This window comes from Ranitomeya variabilis, chromosome 4, assembly GCF_051348905.1.
Source record: "Ranitomeya variabilis isolate aRanVar5 chromosome 4, aRanVar5.hap1, whole genome shotgun sequence".
NCBI classification, from domain to species: Eukaryota; Metazoa; Chordata; class Amphibia; order Anura; family Dendrobatidae; genus Ranitomeya; species Ranitomeya variabilis.
This window is the reverse complement of record NC_135235.1, coordinates 630917016-630935855: the sequence shown is the minus strand read 5'-3', so window position 1 is coordinate 630935855 and position 18840 is coordinate 630917016. Positions and strand designations below refer to the sequence as shown.

The 18840-nt window shown below is 42.8% G+C and overlaps 1 protein-coding gene across 3 annotated transcripts in view; it reads left to right on the top strand.

Moving 5' to 3' along the window:
- LOC143767231 (uncharacterized) overlaps positions 1-18840 on the top strand; it is a 59836-nt gene continuing 40996 nt past the window's right edge. Inside the window, exon 1 of one of the 3 annotated variants that reach the window (XM_077255409.1) lies at positions 1-95. The gene's annotated coding sequence lies outside the window, so the exon portion shown is untranslated. The remainder of the gene's footprint in view (positions 96-18840) is intronic. The other 2 variants (XM_077255407.1, XM_077255408.1) reach the window with 2 other exon arrangements.

Below are 18840 nucleotides of genomic sequence, written 5' to 3'. Positions count from 1 at the left end.
GTGATGAGGTCACAGACATGTGATCAGTCCCATGGAGGGGAAGGGCCAGACTCCATTTTGCTCCATGTGAGAGAAGACGTCTGCACTGGTGACAGGTAATGAGGGAGCAGGGAGTGTGTGATGGGGGTACAGGACTAAACCCTAATGGGCTGAAGGTCGGGGTCTCTCTGACACAAAGATGTAAGGAAAATATCTCGCTCCAGGACTAAAATCAAATGTCTTTATTTATATATCTTAAAAAGAAAAAGCCAGGCTGTCAGACCATCGTACCGGTAATACTGGAGGAAGAGTGCCTAAAACGGACACGTTTCGAAAACATTGAGTGTTCTTAGACTCATTGTGAACAGGGAAAGACGAGTTACAAAAAACACAAATTAGGTGAAACCCATAACATAATCAGAAGAACCCATTTGTGAACGAATGCACATTAAACAAAAATCTGTGTAAATGGCAAAAACTTCAGAGTATCAAAGACAATATTATGAAGCATAAAATTAATAATGCAGCATGATTTCTTTTTTAAGATATAATCCTAATGGCACTCGGGTATTTAATAAATATATCCAATAGGTTTCCCTATTACGTAATCTTTTTTCTTTATCTCCACCACGCAAATTTTTATGTATTTGTTCAACTGCTAAGGCTACTTTCACACTAGTGTCGTTTGGCCTCAGTTGCTATGCGTCGTTTTGGAGAAAAAATGCATCCTGCAAAAGTGCTTGCAGGATGCGTTTTTTCTCCATTGACTTGCATTAGCGACGCATGCGTCGTGCTTTGGCGGACCGTCGGCACAAAAAAATGCTACATGTAACTTTTTTTGTGCCGACGGTCCGCCATTTCCGACCGCGCATGCGCGGCCGGAACTCCTCCCCCGCCTCCCTGGACCTTACAATAGGGCAGCAGATGCGTGGAAAAACTGCATCCGCTGCCCCCGTTGTGCGGCGCTTGCACAGTATGCGTTGGTGCGTCGGGCCGACGCAACCCGACGGCCCCGTACCGACACTAGTGTGAAAGTAGCCCTAATTGTAAAGTGCTGTGGAATATGTTGGCGCTATATAAATAAAAAATATAATTATTATTAATTGCAAAGACATTAAAATGTATTACTTGTCATGAAATGTAATAAAGTGATAGGAAACATTTGATATATTGCGGGCAGTGGGTTGAACAATGTCATAAAGATGTTCTCTAATTTTTTTAGTTTTCTTAAAGTGGAACCCACATACAGTGGGTACGGAGAGTATTCGGACCCCTTTCAATTTTTCACTCTTTGTTTCTAGATGTGTGGCGAGCACTTTGAACCCCCAAGTTCTTCACAGAAGTATATAATGTAGAGCTGTAAAAATAAAAAATATTTTTTTCACAAAAATTATCTTTTAGCCCCCAATTTTTAATATTCACAAGGGTAACAGGAGAAATTGGACCCCGAATGTTGTGCAATTTGTCCTAAGTAAACTGATACCCCATATGCGGGGGGAACCACTGGGCGCATGGCAGAGCTCGGAAGGTAAGAAGTGCCGTTTTGGAATGCAAACTTTGATGGAATGGTCTGCGGGCGTCATGTCGCAGAGCCCTTGACGTGCCTAAACAGTAGAAACCCCCCACAAGCGACATCATTTTGGAAACTAGACCCCCCCAAGGAACTTATCTAGATGTGTTATGAGAATTTTGAACCCCCAAGTGTTTCACTAAAGTTTATAATGCAGAGCCGTGAAAATAAACATTTTTTTTTTTTACCACAGAAATGATTTTTTAGCCCCAATTTTGTATTTTCATAAGGGTAACATGAGAAATTGGACCCCAAAAGTTGTTGTCCAATTTGTCCTGAGTACCCTGATACCCCATATGTGGGGGTAAACCACTGTTTGGGCGCACGGCAGAGCTCGGAAGGGAAGAAGCACCGTTTGACTTTTTCAACGCAGAATTGGCTGAAATTGAGATCGGACACCATGTCGCGTTTGGAGAGCCCCTGATGTACCTAAACAGTGGAAACCCTCCAATTCTAACTCCAACCCTAACCCCAACACACCCCTAACCTTAAAACCCAACTCTAACCATAACCCTAACCACACCCCTAACCCAAACCTAACCACAACCCTAAGCCCAACACACCCCTAACCTTATTTCCAACCCTAACCTTAACCCTAACCAAACCCCTAACCCTGACACACCCCTAACTGTAATCCCAACCCTAATCCAAACCCTAACTTTAGCCCCAACCCCAAAAGTAACTTGAGCCCCAATCCTAACCCTAACTTTAGCCCTAACCCTAATGGGAAAATGGAAATAAATACATTTTTTTAATATCATTATTTTTCCCTAACTAAGGGGGTGATAAAGGGGGGTTTGATTTACTATTTATAGGTTTTTATGTTCGGCAGCTGTCACAAGCTAAAATACACTTTTTATTGCAAAAAATAGTTTTGAGAGGTATAATTTTTCCATATTTTAGCCCACAGAGTCATGTGAGGTCTTGTTTTTTGCGGGATGAGTTGACGTTTGTATTGGTAGCATTTTCAGGCACATGACTTTTTTTATCACTTTTTATTATGATTTTTGTGAGACAATGAACAAGAACCAGCAATTCATGAATTTTTTATTTTTTTTTTGGGGGGGGGGCGGCGTTTATACCATTCCATGTTTGGTAAAATTGATAAAGCAGTTTTATTCTTCGGGTCAGTACAATTCTTCGGGTCAGTACAATTACTGTGATACCTCAGTCATATCTTTTTTTATGCTTTGACGCTTCTATACAATAAAAACTTCTATATAAAAAATAATTTTTTTTTGCAACGCTTTAATCTGAGGACTATAACTTTTTTATTTTTTCACTGATGAAGCTGTGTGGCAGGATGACGTTTCAGCGGTACCGTGTTTATTTATATCTGTCTTTTTGATCTCTTGTTATTCCACTTTTTCTTTGGCGGTATGATGATGTAGCATTGTTTTTTTGCCTTTTTTTAAGGGATTTACTAAAGGGGTTAACTAGTGGGACAGTTTTATAGGACTGGTCGTTACAGATGCGAAGATACTAAATATGTGTACTTTTATTGTTTTGGTTTTTTTTTATTTACATAAAGAAATGTATTTATTGGAAAAATATTTATTTTTATTTATTTAGGAATTTAAAAAATATATATTTTTACACATACTAATATTTTTTAAAAAACTTTTTTACATTGTCCCAGGATGGGATATCTCTATATAAAGTCAGATTGCTGATCTGACACTTTGCACTGCACTGTGTCAGGTAAGCGATCTGACAGTCAGTGAAGGAGGCTTGCCGGCTCCTGCTCTTAGCAGGCGCTCACAAGCCATCTCCCTGCAGGACCTGGAAGGACCCCGTGGCCATCTTGGTGTCAGGGGTCTCCATGGAGACCCTCAAAATAACGCCCCCTCCCTGTGCGATGCTTCTCCATGCCTCTGCTGCCACAAGAACACTGTGATCTTGCTTGATCGCAGTGTTAAATAAAGGCAAGGAAAACACCACAGGCAATTATAAAACAATCTACCGTATATACTCGAGTATAAGCCGACCCGAGTATAAGCCGACCCCCCTAATTTTGCCACAAAAAACTGGGAAAACTTATTGACTCGAGTATAAGCCTAGGGTGGAAAATGCAGCAGCTACCGGTGAATTTCAAAATTAAAAATAGATGCTCCATACTGTTCATTATGGCCCTATAGATGCTCCACATAAAGCTGTGCCACATATAATGCTCTGCACTGTTCATTATGGCCCCATAGATGCTCCACATAAAGCTGTGCCATATACAATGCTCTGCACCGTTCAGTATAGCCCCATAGACGCTCCACATAAAGCTGCCCCATATATAATGCTCTGCACAGTTCATTATGGCCCCATAGATGCTCCATAGAAAGCTGTGCCATGTACAATGCTCTGCACCTTTGATTATGGCCCCATAGATGCTCCATAGAAAGCTGTGCCATATACAATGCTCTGCACCTTTGATTATGGCCCCATAGATGCTCCATAGAAAGCTGTGCCATATACAATGCTCTGCACCTTTGATTATGGCCCCATAGATGCTCCATAGAAAGCTGTGCCATATACAATGCTCTGCACCTTTGATTATGGCCCTATAGATGCTCCATAGAAAGCTGTGCCATATAAAATGCTCTGCACCTTTGATTATGGCCCCATAGATAGCTGTGCCATATACAATGCTCTGCACCTTTGATTATGGCCCCATAGATGCTCCATAGAAAGCTGTGCCATATACAATGCTCTGCACCTTTGATTATGGCCCCATAGAAAGCTGTGCCATATACAATGCTCTGCACCTTTGATTATGGCCCCATAGATAGCTGTGCCATATACAATGCCCTGCACCTTTGATTATGGCCCCATAGATAGCTGCGCCATATAAAATGCTCTGCACCTTTGATTATGGCCCCATAGATAGCTGTGCCATATACAATGCTCTGCACCTTTGATTATGGCCCCATAGATAGCTGTGCCATATACAATGCCCTGCACCTTTGATTATGGCCCCATAGATAGCTGTGCCATATACAATGCCCTGCACCTTTGATTATGGCCCCATAGATAGCTGTGCCATATACAATGCCCTGCACCTTTGATTATGGCCCCATAGATAGCTGTGCCATATACAATGCCCTGCACCTTTGATTATGGCCCCATAGATAGCTGTGCCATATACAATGCCCTGCACCTTTGATTATAGCCCCATAGATAGCTGTGCCATATATAATGCTCTGCACCTTTGATTATGGCCCCATAGATGCTCCACATAAAGCTGTGCCATATATATAGTGCTCTGCACCGTTGCCCCATAGATACTCCACATAAATCTGTGCAATATACAATGCTGCTGCTGCTGCAATAAATAAAAACAAAACACATACCTCTCTTGCTTGCAACTCCTCAGCGTCCCGGCGTCTCTCCGCACTGACTGATCAGGCAGAGGGCGGCACGCACACTAGTACGTCATCGCGCCCTCTGACCTGAACAGTCAGAACGAGAGGACGCGAAGACAGAGCGGCGCTCGGCGTGTGGAACGCGGACAGGTAACTATGAGATACTTACCTGCTCCCGGCGTCCCTGGCTCCTTCTCCCGGACAGATGGTCTCCCGGTGCCGCAGCCTCTTCCTCTGTCAGCGGTCACCGTTACCGCTGATTAGAGGAATGAATTTGCGGCTCCACCCCTATGGGAGTGGAGTCCATATTAATTTCTCTAATGAGCGGTACCATGTGACCGCTGAACAGGGGACGAGCTGCGGCACCGAAGACCGTGGGACGGGCAGGGGGAGCACCAGGAGCGCCGGGACTAGGTGAGTATGCGACACGCTCTCTCCCCCTCACCCGCCGACCCCACCGCCGACCGTGACTTGAGTATAAGCCGAGAGGGGCACATTCAGCCCAAAAATTTGGGCTGAAAATCTCGGCTTATACTCGAGTATATACGGTAATCATTGTATCTTACAAAAAGCAATCCATCTAAATAGGTCAGGCCTGTATATGGAGCAGTGTGGGACACACTGATATTGCAAAAAGCTAATCCATAGTGTCAGGACTCTGAACATTTTTTACCTTTTGTGCATTACTGCCCTTTTCCAAGATGGTGTCTTTGGTCTCATGTGCACTGTGTCTTCCTGCTCTAAAACTCCACCCCAGCCTTCAGTCTGTGCTAGAGTATTCTTCCTTGCATCCAGCTCCTGACCTCTGATTACTCCCTGGCTATACACCTGCTCCTGTGAACCTGTGTGGTGATCCTGCTACTCTGCTCTGAGTTCCTGCTGCATACACAAGCTTCCAGTAATCCTTCATCTGCTGCTCCTGTTTACTTCCATCTGCATTTGCTGGACATGTAAGCTGTTGCTGCTTTGCAATAACCTGAGACTATTAACCAGGCCTCCCTGGGTGAGCTAAGATATGATTTGAACTGCCTTATAAGCATATCTATCTGTGTCTGGACTAAGACAAGGATTTATTTTTGTCAAGTATCCTCAAGAATAACTGTGCTTCATAGACTTTCTGCTTGATTGCATTTTTCTCTGAAGTTTCCTATAGACTGCTAAGCTGCGTTTATTATTTGCACCAGGTGTTGTGGACTTGAGTTTCTCTCTGCACCTGTTTGAATCACCGTGTGATAATATAGACTTTACCACTTATAAAACTGTGTCCTGTAGTTGTCTTGTTCCACGCAAAGAGTCTCCTGAGTTATCCCCTATAATTATTACACATAGGAACAAACTGTGCAATAGTCCAGACAGGTCCGGCTCCAGGTTTTCATGGGCCCTGGGCGAAAGAGTCCCAGTGGGCCCCTTTAACACATACCACAATTCATAATGCACCGATACGGCAGAGAAATAAAGGTATAGTACAATGCCAAAGATTTCACTTACTTCTTACATTACATGAGTAATATCTATTGTACATTCTACATTAGCTCAGAAACCGGACAGTATAGTCCTCTATATAGAATAATGAGCCCCATATATTGCTCCAAACAGAATAATGAGCCACATATATTGCCCCATACAGTATAATGGCCCCCTATAGTACTCCATACAGTATAATTCGCACCACATAGTCCTCTATACAGAATAATGAGCCCCATATGTTGCTCCAAACAGAATAATGAGCCTCATATAATGCTCCATACAGTATAATGGGCACCACAGAGTGCTCCATACAGAATGAGCCGCATATATTGCTCCATATGGAATTGACCCCATATAATGCTCAATACAGTATTGTGAGCCACATATAATTCTCCATACAGTATATGATGGGCCCCATCTATTGCTCCATATATAATGGGCCTCATATAATGCTCCATACAGTATATGATCGGCCCCATACAGTATACTGACTCCCATATATTGCTCCATACAGAATGGGCCCCATATGATGCTCCATACAGAATCAGCCCATATAATACTCCTTATAGAATGGGTACCATATAATGCTTCAAAAATAATTGGCCCCATAAGATGCTCCATGTATAATGGGCCCCATATAATGCTCCATATATAATTGGCCATATAAAATGCTCCATATATAATTAGTCCCATAAGATGCTTCATATATTATTGGCCCCATATACTGCCCCATATGTAATTGGCCCCATATACTGCTCCATATTGGATTGGCCCCATAAGATGCTCCATATTAAATTGGCCCCATATAATGCTTCCTATAGAATTGGCCCCATAAGATGCTTCCTATATTATTGGCACATAAGATGCACCATATAGAATTAGCCCCATATAATGCTCCATATATGGGCCCCTTCTGATGGTCCCCATATATTGCTCCAAATATAAAGAAAAAAATGAAATACCTCTCGTTCCTTGACGCTGCTCTGCTCTGGACTCTTCACCGTCGGCGTCTTCCTGCTCTTTGCTGCGACTGCTCAGGCAGAGGGCGCACACTGGTGACGTTATTATCGCGCCCTCTGACCTGAACGTCACAGTGAGAGGATGGAAGACGCTGCAGCGCTGGAACCGGGAGAGGTAAGTATCGCAAGTGCCGGGGCCCGGAGCAGGCGGGGGGTCCACTCACGGGGGCCGGCACTATAGCGCGCCAGTGTCCCCAACAGCGAGTGGGCCCCCTGCCTGCTCAGGGCCCCGCCACTTGCCCGGGTGCTGACGCCGGCCCTGAGTCCAGATGTAGATAAATCATGAAAAAGTTTATTCAAATATAAATATTTAGACAAAGAGCATGTGCAAAAAGCATGGGTTAAAAGCGACTACATGAAACATGGAATACTGGTGTTGAGGGAGGATCTAAATTGATCCTTCACGGTTAACTCAGTGATTTCCAAATTAATCTACAGGGCGTTGCCGGCAACTGAAAATGACCAGACGGAGACGTGTGTCTCTGTATGGGGGATCGAGCAGATCTCTGGCCCCCGTTTTATTGTGTATCGCTTTTCATAGCCATAGAAATTATACTTCAACCAATCAGCATAAGAACACGCTCACAGTTCTTAACCTATAAGAATGCAGGAAAAACTTAACCCATGAGTATACAGAAAAACCGGAGAAAAACAGACTCAAGGTCTTTATACCAATTATGAACAATAGCCTAGTTGAATAACAGGCTTGTGAACAACAAGATAAAGTTACTTCATGGCAGCTATAACCTTTTACCTGATTAAATAACAGAATTTATCTTTAAGCAACAAGAAAATGGAGTCGAAAAGCACAAAATGGAGAATCGTTCTTAATTTGTCCCTTCACATTCCCCCCTAGATAAATTTAATTAATGTCCAGCATCAGAGGTACTATACCAAGCTCTAAGCTCGAGGGGTACTGGTCTTCACATGACTGGTGCCATGTTACCAGCCATGGCTGTTGCGGCGTACCCGTCCCCCTGTATACTAGAATTTACGAATAACAATTGTTGATGACAATGGTGGGGATCTTTTGAAAATAGCCATGCACTTGGCTCCAACATCTTCATCAGGTAACTTTGTGAAATCGGTGTAGAGAAGAGCAGGGGTGGCAACGCTTTTGGTATCATCATTAGTTGTCTTAGTGCAGAATTTCCTAATACATACAGAAATACACCAAAGAACAAGTTTTAGTATTACATACACAACAAGGATAAAGGCAACAATATACAACAAACTTTGAAAGATTTCAGCTATCCAGCCCCCAGGTCCCTCAAACCAATTGGCTGGATTAGGAAAGGAGAAGGTATCTGCCCACCAACTGTCCTTATTACGGTCATTGTCTTTATTATATTGATCTCTGAGTCTTTGAATATCCTCTAACTTTAACTTCATAGTGCTATTGGGATCTGTATAATAACAGCAAGCGGGTCCAATAACCTGACACATACCACCCTGTGCTGCTGTTAAATAATCCAGTACTACAGTGTGTTGATTAGTGACTATGATAAATTGGTTTTGGACAACAACAGTAGTATTAAGTATATCCAATATATCCCAAATTTGATCATCTAGATAGTCTGTGGCCCTAACCAATTTATCCCACATTTGTGTAATCATAGGGTAAATAAAAACAGAACTGACAATTTTATTGGCTATACCCATCTGTACTACTAATCTTTCATGATATTGTACAAACTTATTATTCAAGGATATTGGGGAATTTAGGCTGTCCCATGCGGTTACCAATATTATTATATGGCAATACGAAAAACCAAAACATTATGTCCCCTTATTTGCTACTAGTCTGTTTGACCAGCTTGCAGTGCGATATGTGGATCCACGTTGACCTTCCTTCCAGCTTTACTGACATAGGAATAATGAGGAGGACTTGGTAGGGACCGTCATACAAGGGTTCTAGTCCGTACTTTCTGACATGGCTTTTCACGACCACGAAACCACCAGACTTTAAAGTTGTGACAAGTGTCGGTTTCTGCTGAATCTGGAAAGGAAGAAAAAACTAAAACATAGATATTAGCAAGATTTTTACTAAGCTGAATAACATTGAACAGCACGGTCAGTTTCCTCTGATAACTACTGAGGCTGGAAAATTGCAACTGGGGGCCTAGCACCAAACAATATCTCATATGGGGACAGGCCATATTTTGCCTTAGGGGTAGTACGAATGTGGTACAGTACAATGGGTAGGAGCCCTGGCCATGGAGCCGTAGTCTCCTGCATCATTTTGGTCAGTTGTCCCTTCAGTGTGCCATTCAGCTTCTCAACTTTCCCACTGGATTGTGGATGGTACGGAGTATGGAGGGCTACAGTGGATCCAAACCTTGTCAAAACCTCCTGATACACATGAGAAGAAAAGGCCGGGCCTTGGTCACTTTCGACGACTTCTGGAACACCATATCTGCATATAACTTCTATCACCAGTTTCTTCGCTGTGGTTTTTGCAGTCATGTTGGTAATGGGGAATGCTTCTGGCCAACTGGAGAACATGTCGACAACCACCAGACAATATTAATACCTTCCAGACTTAGGCAACGTGATGTGGCCCACTTGGAGCCTTTGGAAAGGATAGTCAGGTTAGCAAGGTGCTTTGGGAGTACACGTTGAAGTTGACTGGGATTGCAGGTCTGACAGATGTTACATGCATGGTTGAGTGCTGTCAGGACTGTAGAAATACCTGGAGCCCAGTAGAATTTTTGTACATTTTTTTCCTCGATGTGTGGGCCCATGTGCCCACGTGGCAATAGCAGGGTACATCCGCTTAGGGAGACACACAAGTTGGTCCTTTTTCCAGAGACCATTGTGCATACATGCTCCATCAGCCTTCCACCGCTTCACTTCTTCCTTTGGGGACATTCTCTGCATCGTCATTAAGCGGTCTCGCGGGGTCCGGTAGAAAACCTCAGTCTGTTGTGGATCATCAGGTTCCTGTAGAGTCAGTGTTTCTTGTAACTGTTTACGCTGAGAGCGTGTGGTCACCATAGTTGGTATGGTCAGTTCAACGGGTAGGAGAGCAGCAGCTTTTGCTTGCATATCCACAAAGGCGTTACCAACAGTGTGTGGACTTTTCCTAGGACCGTGCGCCTTAGTTTTGATAATGGCCACCTGGGTAGGTAATTTGATTGAGTCCATGAGGGTTTTAACATCTTCAGCATTTTTCACTGGAGTTCCAGCGGTAGTAATAAACCCTCGATTGGCCCATAGGGCTCCGAAATCATGAGCAATACCAAATGCATACTGTGAGTCCGTGTATATATTAGCCCGCCTGTCTTTGGCCAGAACACATGCAGTAGACAGAGCCTGAAGTTCTACTTCTTGTGCTGACAGTGAGGGAGGGAGTGCAGCTCCGTGCACTACAGTATCTTCCGTAGTAACAGCATATCCGGTGTGGAATCTGCCAAATCATCAGCACATCTTAAACCGTCTTCCAGGGCATTGTAGAGAGGTTGCATTATGCGGGATGCGTCCGGTATCCACTGACGACAATAAGTACATAGTCCAAGAAAACGCTGGGGTTCAGTCTCATCTTTTGGTAAAGGAAGGGAGCTGACGGCTATTTTTCTTTCTTTTGTGAGGTGTCTGACATCCTGAAGGAGACAGTGACGCAAAAATATCACTTGACCAAGGCAGAACCGAAGTTTCGAGGCCGAAACCCGACAGTTCAGATCTGCCAGATACTTGAGGAGGCTAACAGTGGCAACAATGGCTTCCTGCTCTGTTCGTGCACACAACAAAAGATCAGCCACATACTGAAGCAGCATGACATAGCGGTGATCTAACTGCCAGGGAAAAAGACACTCGCCCATATTTTTTGCAAACTGATTGGGACTATTTTGGGCCCCTTGTGGCATAACTGTCCACGTCAATTGTCGTCCCTGATAAGTGAATACAAACAGAACTGGCAATCTGGGTGTAATGGAATGCTGAAGAAGGCATTGGCAAGGTCGATAACTGTGAACCAAGCAGCATCCTGAGGTATCTGGGACAAAAGAATATGTGGCTTAGGCACCTCTGGAGTTTCCAGAACAGTAGCTGCATTAACTGCCCGTAGATCTTGTACCAGCCGGTACACAGGGGGTTGGCCGGGTGGGGGCTTTTTCTTAATGGAAACAAGGGCGTGTTACATGGGGAAACACAGGGTACCAGGGCACCATTATCGAGCAACGTTTGTATTTGCCCCTTGAGGCACCGCTCCTGATCATGTTTCAAAGGGTACTGATAGACTTTGGGAAAAGGGGCACAAGGTTTGAGAAACACTTTTACTGGTTTCACAGGCATTATTGGGGGTGGATCTGGGCCTATCAGGGCCATCATAACCGTGGGAAGGGCGTGTAGGATACAGATCTCATTGTGTTCATCTGCATAGGGGTTATATAATGTGAGGACCATCTGACCATCATCTTGGAATTGTATTCTGAAGCGGAACTGTGATAATAAATCTGCCCCCAGTAAATTTACAGGACATGTGGGAGAGATTACGAACTGAGCAGTAACTTCAGAGAAAGGCCCCACAGGAATGGGTTTTGTAAGAGTATGTTTATTGGGTCTGCCATCTACACCGATTAAAACAAGCTCTTGGTCTGAGAATTGACATTGGAGGGCTTGGGAGGGAGATTCCCAGACAGGGTTAAAAGGGATATTGGATGTGTGTAAGGTGGGGAGGGCAGGAGCTGAAGTCTGTTACATGGGCCACTGATAAGGAACAGAGCTGCGTCCTTGCAGCTGTGAGGGGGGGGGGGGCTGAGATTGGAGTGGGAATTGCTGTGGCTACTGATTTAACCTTTAATTTCCCTGCTGATGCAGAACGGGCTAAATTCTTTTGAAAACTCTTTACTATTTTCAATGCATCATCCGGAGGGGAAGTCTCGATATCAGGTTTAACTGACATTATTGCCTCTTTCAATTCAGATTTAAAGTCGAACATTAAAGCTGCCACAAAAAGGTGTGAATGGGCTTTATTTTACAATGAGTATCCCAGATCTTTAAATACTACCATAAGACGCCCATAGAACTTCTCGGCAGTCCAGGATATATTGGTGCCTTGGGGTTAAGGGGCACAGAGCTTACAGTCGGGAGTAAAGGCTTAATTTCCTGGGGAGGGACCATATTATCTAGCAGGGAGACCCCCTGTCCCAAATTTTTTGACTGTTTGCTTTCCCGACACATTTATCTCAGTCACTTTCTCAGTTCCTTCTTGCACCACAAAACATCCAGTTTTTTTTTTTGTCATAGTAATAGACAACTTTCCTTCTTCAACGTAATTCACTTCCTCTGTTGATCCTCAATTTGCTATATATCAACCACTCAACTTGAAGCCGGTGAATCTTTTACCAATCTTTCAATTACTCTGATAATCAAACAATCTCTTACAAATTTCCTTCTAAAACTAGGTACCATATTTCAACTTTTGTTTAAACACAAATCTCCCAGCGCGACAGAAAATATAGAGAAACTTAGAACACAGGTACGTGCCCCCTCCATACGAGAGGCACAGCAGAGATAAGAAAATCACAGCATTCCTCAACACAGAGAAAGCAATAACGCAGCTGTTTGACTCCCCCCTCCCATCGGGTATCTTAGAGATAAACACAGAAACGGAATACAGCAGTTCTCAGACTTAATTAATTTCTACAAAACCTTCATCACACAATTCACATACCAGAACACCTTAGAAAAACCCATAATTGAGAATATTTTCCCCGTCTTTGGGCTAACAATATCAGATTCATCACACAAATTCAAAGTCTTCTTTTCCTTCCACGGAAACTGATTCTCCTTTAGAGCTAAATATCCTTACTTAGTCGTGCATAGTACTAGAGCGGCCGTATAGTCTATTCCACTGGGTCTACCTGTCCCCCGCTGGGACAACCCAAAAACGCGGTACTCAGTGAAAGGAGGAGGGCGTCTTAGACTTTCCCTCCGGACACCTCTGGACATATATAAAAATATATAACTCCTGAGTTACGCATCCTACCCAATCTTTTATCACCTCACCGCGCCTGATTCTAACAGTGATCAGGAATTCAGGATATTTTGACTATAAAGAGAATTACATCACTGGTCAATCCGGGGTGTCTGTCCCTTATGAGGTACGGTTCGAGCACTGGGCTTCCAACGGAACTACACCTCTATATGATTCCACCCAAAAATCACCCCACCATCGGGGACAAACCTCAGATCCTCTTTGCAGCAACAAACACTGGAAAACCACACCAAATGGTCAGTCTGGACAGTATAACTGCCAACTTACCGTGGTTGTTGTGCGGGATGATCAGTCCCAATTTTCCAGTGCCTGTGTCCGGTTCGAGGGTCCTTTGTCTTGTTGTCCTCCGGGGGGCAGAGGCGTTCCTGTTTGGGGCCCCACGTTTTCGGGCGCCAACTGTTGAGGGAGGATCTAAATTGATCCTTCACGGTTAACTCAGTGATTTCCAAATTAATCTACAGGGCGTTGCCGGCAACTGAAAATGACCAGACGGAGACGTGTGTCTCTGTATGGGGGATCGAGCAGATCTCTGGCCCCCGTTTTATTGTGTATCGCTTTTCATAGCCATAGAAATTATACTTCAACCAATCAGCATAAGAACACGCTCACAGTTCTTAACCTATAAGAATGCAGGAAAAACTTAACCCATGAGTATACAGAAAAACCGGAGAAAAACATATACTCACAGGTGCCTCAAAGTCTTATCTAGCGATACACCCCTGAGTCCCTTCCCTGGCTCGAGTCCGAAGACTCAAGGTCTTTATACCAATTATGAACAATAGCTTAGTTGAATAACAGGCTTGTGAACAACAAGATAAAGTTACTTCATGGCAGCTATAACCTTTTACCTAATTAAATAACAGAATTTATCTTTAAGCAACAAGAAAATGGAGTCGAAAAGCACAAAATGGAGAATCGTTCTTAATTTGTCCCTTCACACTGGGAGCCGGGCAGCAATCTCCATGGTAGAAAGCAAATGCATAATACTGTGTATATCCTTCTCAAATGGATTCAATACATGTCAGGTTCCCCATCAATGGCAGTGTAAGAATGAAATGTAACAGACCGGGAACACAAGAAAAAGATTTATCAACCATATTAGATAGAGACATACCAGTAGTAGAACAGGGGAAATCGCACCGTCTCCCGCCCACCCGGGGTAGGAGGAGTAGAACCATCTCAAGGAGGATCACAAGGAAATGGACAGCATGTAACTTAAATATGAGTGTCTGAGCAAAGGGTCTGAATACTTATCACCATGTGATATTTCAGTTTTTCTTTTTTAATAAATTTGCAAAAATTTCAACATTTCTGTTTTTTTCAGTCAAGATGGGGTGCAGAGTGTACATTAATGAGAAAAAATGAACTGTTTTGAATTTACCAAATGGCTGCAATGAAACAAAGAGTGAAAAATTTAAATGGGTCTGAATACTTTCCGTACCCACTGTTTTGCACTGTTTTGCAGGGGTGTTGTCCACACTTGTAATAACCTGTAGTGGATAACCAAGTGGAAGAATTCGGTGCCTTATTTGGATTGTAAAAGCTAGGAGACAGAGAATTACCTAAAGTAGGAGCACGTCTCGATACTGTTTTAATGCCATTTTTTACCAAAGCATCCATGATATTGTATCTCAAAATATTTAAATTTCAGTGTAAAATATCCAAAATTGACTTAAAATACTGTATATACTCGAGTATAAGCAGACCCGAGTATAAGCCGAGACCCCTAATTTTGCCACAAAAAACTGGGAAAACTTAATGACTCGAGTATAAGCCTAGGGTGGGAAATGCAGCAGCTACCGGTAAATGTCAAAAATAAAAATAGATACCAATAAAAGTAAAATTAATTGAGACATCAGTAGGTTAAGTGTTTTTGAATATCCATATTGAATCAGGAGCCCCATATAATGTTCCATGCAGTTCATGATGGGCCACATATAATGCTCCATACAAAATACACCCCATATAATGCTCCATATAGTTTAATATGGAGCATCTTATGGGGCCCATCATAAAGTATGCCCCATATAATGCTGCACAAATGCTGATTATGGCCCCATAAGATGCTCCATACAGACATTTGCTCCATATAATGCTGCACAAATGCTGATTATGGCCCCATAAGATGCTCCATAGAGACATTTGCCTCATATAATGCTGCACAAATGCTGATTATGGCCCCATAAGATGCTCCATACAGATATTTGCCCCATATAATGCTGCACAAGTGTTGTTGGTTATGGCCCCATAAGATGCTCCATAGAGACATTTGCCTCCATATAATGCTGCACATGGCCCCATAAGATGCTCCATAGAGATATTTGCCCCATATAATGCTGATTATGGCCCCATAAGATGCTCCATAGAGATATTTGCCCCATATGCTGTTGCTGCGATAAAAGAAAACTAAATCACATACTCCCCTCTCGTCGCTCAGGCCACCGGCACTTGCTATATTCACCTATCCCACGTTCCACCGCCGAGCGCCGCTGTGTCATCTGCGGTGGGCACACTAATCGCGTCATCGCACCCTCTGACCTGAGCGTCACTGCAGAGGACGCGGAAGACGGAGCAGCGCAGACGGTGGAACGTGGGACAGGTGAATATGCCCCCGTTATACTCACCTGCTCCTGGCGCGGTCCCTGCAGGTCCCTGGTTTTCCGGGCGCCGGCAGCTTCTTCCTGTATTGAGCGGTCACATGGTACCGCTCATTACAGTAATGAATATGCGGCTCCACCCCTTTTGGAGTGGAGTCGGGTCCATATTCATTACTGTAATGAGAGGTACCATGTTACCGCTCAATACAGGAAGAAGCTGTCAGCGCCCGGAGAACCAGGGACCGCGCCAGGAGCAGGTGAGTATTATTAGACAGTTGCCGCTCCCCCTCCCCTGCCGACCCCTGGGAATGACTCGAGTATAAGCTGAGAGGGGCAATTTCAGCCTAAAAAAATGGGCTGAAATTCTTGGCTTATACTCGAGTATATACGGTAAGTACTGTATGTAAGAACCAAAACAGGTTGTTCTAAAGAAAGTTTTTCTTTATTTTTGGTACTCTTATTGATTGTGTCAGGTTTGGAATTAGAAGTCGTAGTAATGAGTTCTCTCGATTTATTGTGTGCAATGTTAAATGTGCGATCAATCGTCCAACTAGGGTATTTTCTATCCATGAGACTTTTTTTAATACTCCTTTTTTTCCATGTTAAGTGACAACTCTTCACCTCAGTTTCTTTTAGACCTTAACCCCTTTCCGACATCGGGCGTCCATTTACGCCAATGTCGGACTCCCTCACTTTCATGTGGATTCTGGCGTGAGCCCACATTTTTCCTGACACATGTCAGCTGTTTTGAACAGCTGACGTGCCCGCAATAGCCGCAGGTGGAATCGCAGTAACCAGTAAAATGCCGCTGTCAAACTCTGACAGCGGCATTTAACAAGCACTTCCGTCAATCGCGCTGAAAATCCACCTTTAGTATTAGCTATCCCTCCTAGCTTTGTGTCTTCAGCAAATTTAATCAGTTTACCCTCAATTCCTTCATCTAAATCATTGATAAAGATGTTGAACAATACAGATTCCAGGACAGAGCCCTGTTGTACTCCAATTGAGACATTCTTCCAATTGGCTGTGCAGCCATTTACGACAACTCTGTAGGTCCGATCACTAAGCCAGTTATGAATCCACCTAACAGTTGCTTTGTCCATTCCATACTCAGTCATTTTTCCAATAAGGACAGCGTGAGATACTTTGCCAAATGCTTTGCTGAAGTCAGATATACTCTATCTACAGCATTTCCCTGATCCACCCAGTCAGTGATGTTGTAATAGAAGGAAACTAAGTTAGTCTGACATGACTTATTAGTTACAAACCCATGCTGAATCTAGTTAATTGCTTCATTCTTATCCAGGTACTTACATATTTAACAATTTGTTCAAAGATCTTTCCTGGTATAGAGGTCAGACTCACCGGTATATAGTTCCCTGGGTCCACCTCATTCCCCTTTTTGAAGATAGGAACAACATTTGCTCTTCTCCAATCTTCTGGGATTTCTCCTGTTCTCCAAGAATTTTCAAAGATTATGCAGAGTGGTTCAAAAATGTCTTCTGCTATCTCCTTCAGTACTCTGGGGTGCAATTCATCTGGATCTGGAGACTTGAATTCATTTATGTTAACTAAGTGTTTCCTCACTATCTTTCTTTTTATAGATATCCTGGATTCTTCTATTCCTTTAATAGGACAGTGAAGATCAGTTGATGTTACATTTCCTTTCTGAGAGAAAACAGATATAAAATAGGAATTTAAAAGTTCGGCCTCCTCAACATCCTTTCTTACCATTTCAACATTTTCATCCTGTAAAAATCCTATAGCATCTTTGATTTCTTTTACTTTTGACTTATCCCACAAATCCTTTTTTATTGCTTTTGATGTCTCTTGCAAGCCTTAATTCATTGTCAGCTTTAGATAATCTGATTTGGGCCCTGCAACTTCTGCAGACAGCATTATATTCTTTAGATATGCCTCCCTCTTTCCATTTGAAGAACATTTCTTTCTTCCTTTTTAGCATGTGTTTAAGTTCTGTGTTCATTCATCCTGGTTTTCTTAATGCGTCCTATTCTTACCTCTTTTCGGAATTGTTAACGATTGTACTTTGAGAATCTAATTTTTCACGATCTCTCATCCTTCCTAGACATTTTTGTCCTTAAGGATATCCAGCCATTGGATCCCTCCAATTCTCTTTCTGAGTCGCTTAAAATCTGCCTTTCTGAAATCTAACCTTGAAGTCTGAGTCTTCACAGGTCTTCCTCCTCTAGTTATCCAAAATTCTAAAATAGCTTGGTCGCTACCTCCTAGTGTCCCAGCCACTCTTACCACCTCAACCATTTCCTCCTTGTTTATAATGATTAGATTCCAAGGTAACAGATTCCTTTATTTTCTCACCTACCTTTTGGAAGATAAAGTTGTCAGCAAGAGGGGATAAGAATTCGCTTGACCTGTTAGTTTTGCCTGAGAGAGATTCCCAACAAATGTCTGGATAGTTGAAATCTCCCATGACCACTATGTCATATTTTTTGGAGAACTTGGCCATATGAAGAACTGCTTAAATTTTTGCTCCAGAAGCAGTGTGAAAGACTGATGGAAAGCATTCCAAGACGCATGAAAGCTGTGATCATGGTTATTTCACAAAATATTGATTTCTGAACTCTTCCTAAGTTAAAACATTAGTATTGTTGTTTCTAAATGATTATGAACTTGTTTTCTTTGCATTATTTGAGGTCTGAAAGCACTGGGGTTTTTTTTGTTTTTTTTTTTATTTTGACCATTTTTCTTTGTCAGAAAAAAAATACAAAATTTATTGCTTGGAAATTTGGAGACATGTTGTCAGAAGCTTATAGAATAAAAGAACAATTTACATTTTACTAAAAAATATACCTATAAAGAAAAAAATCAGACAAACTGA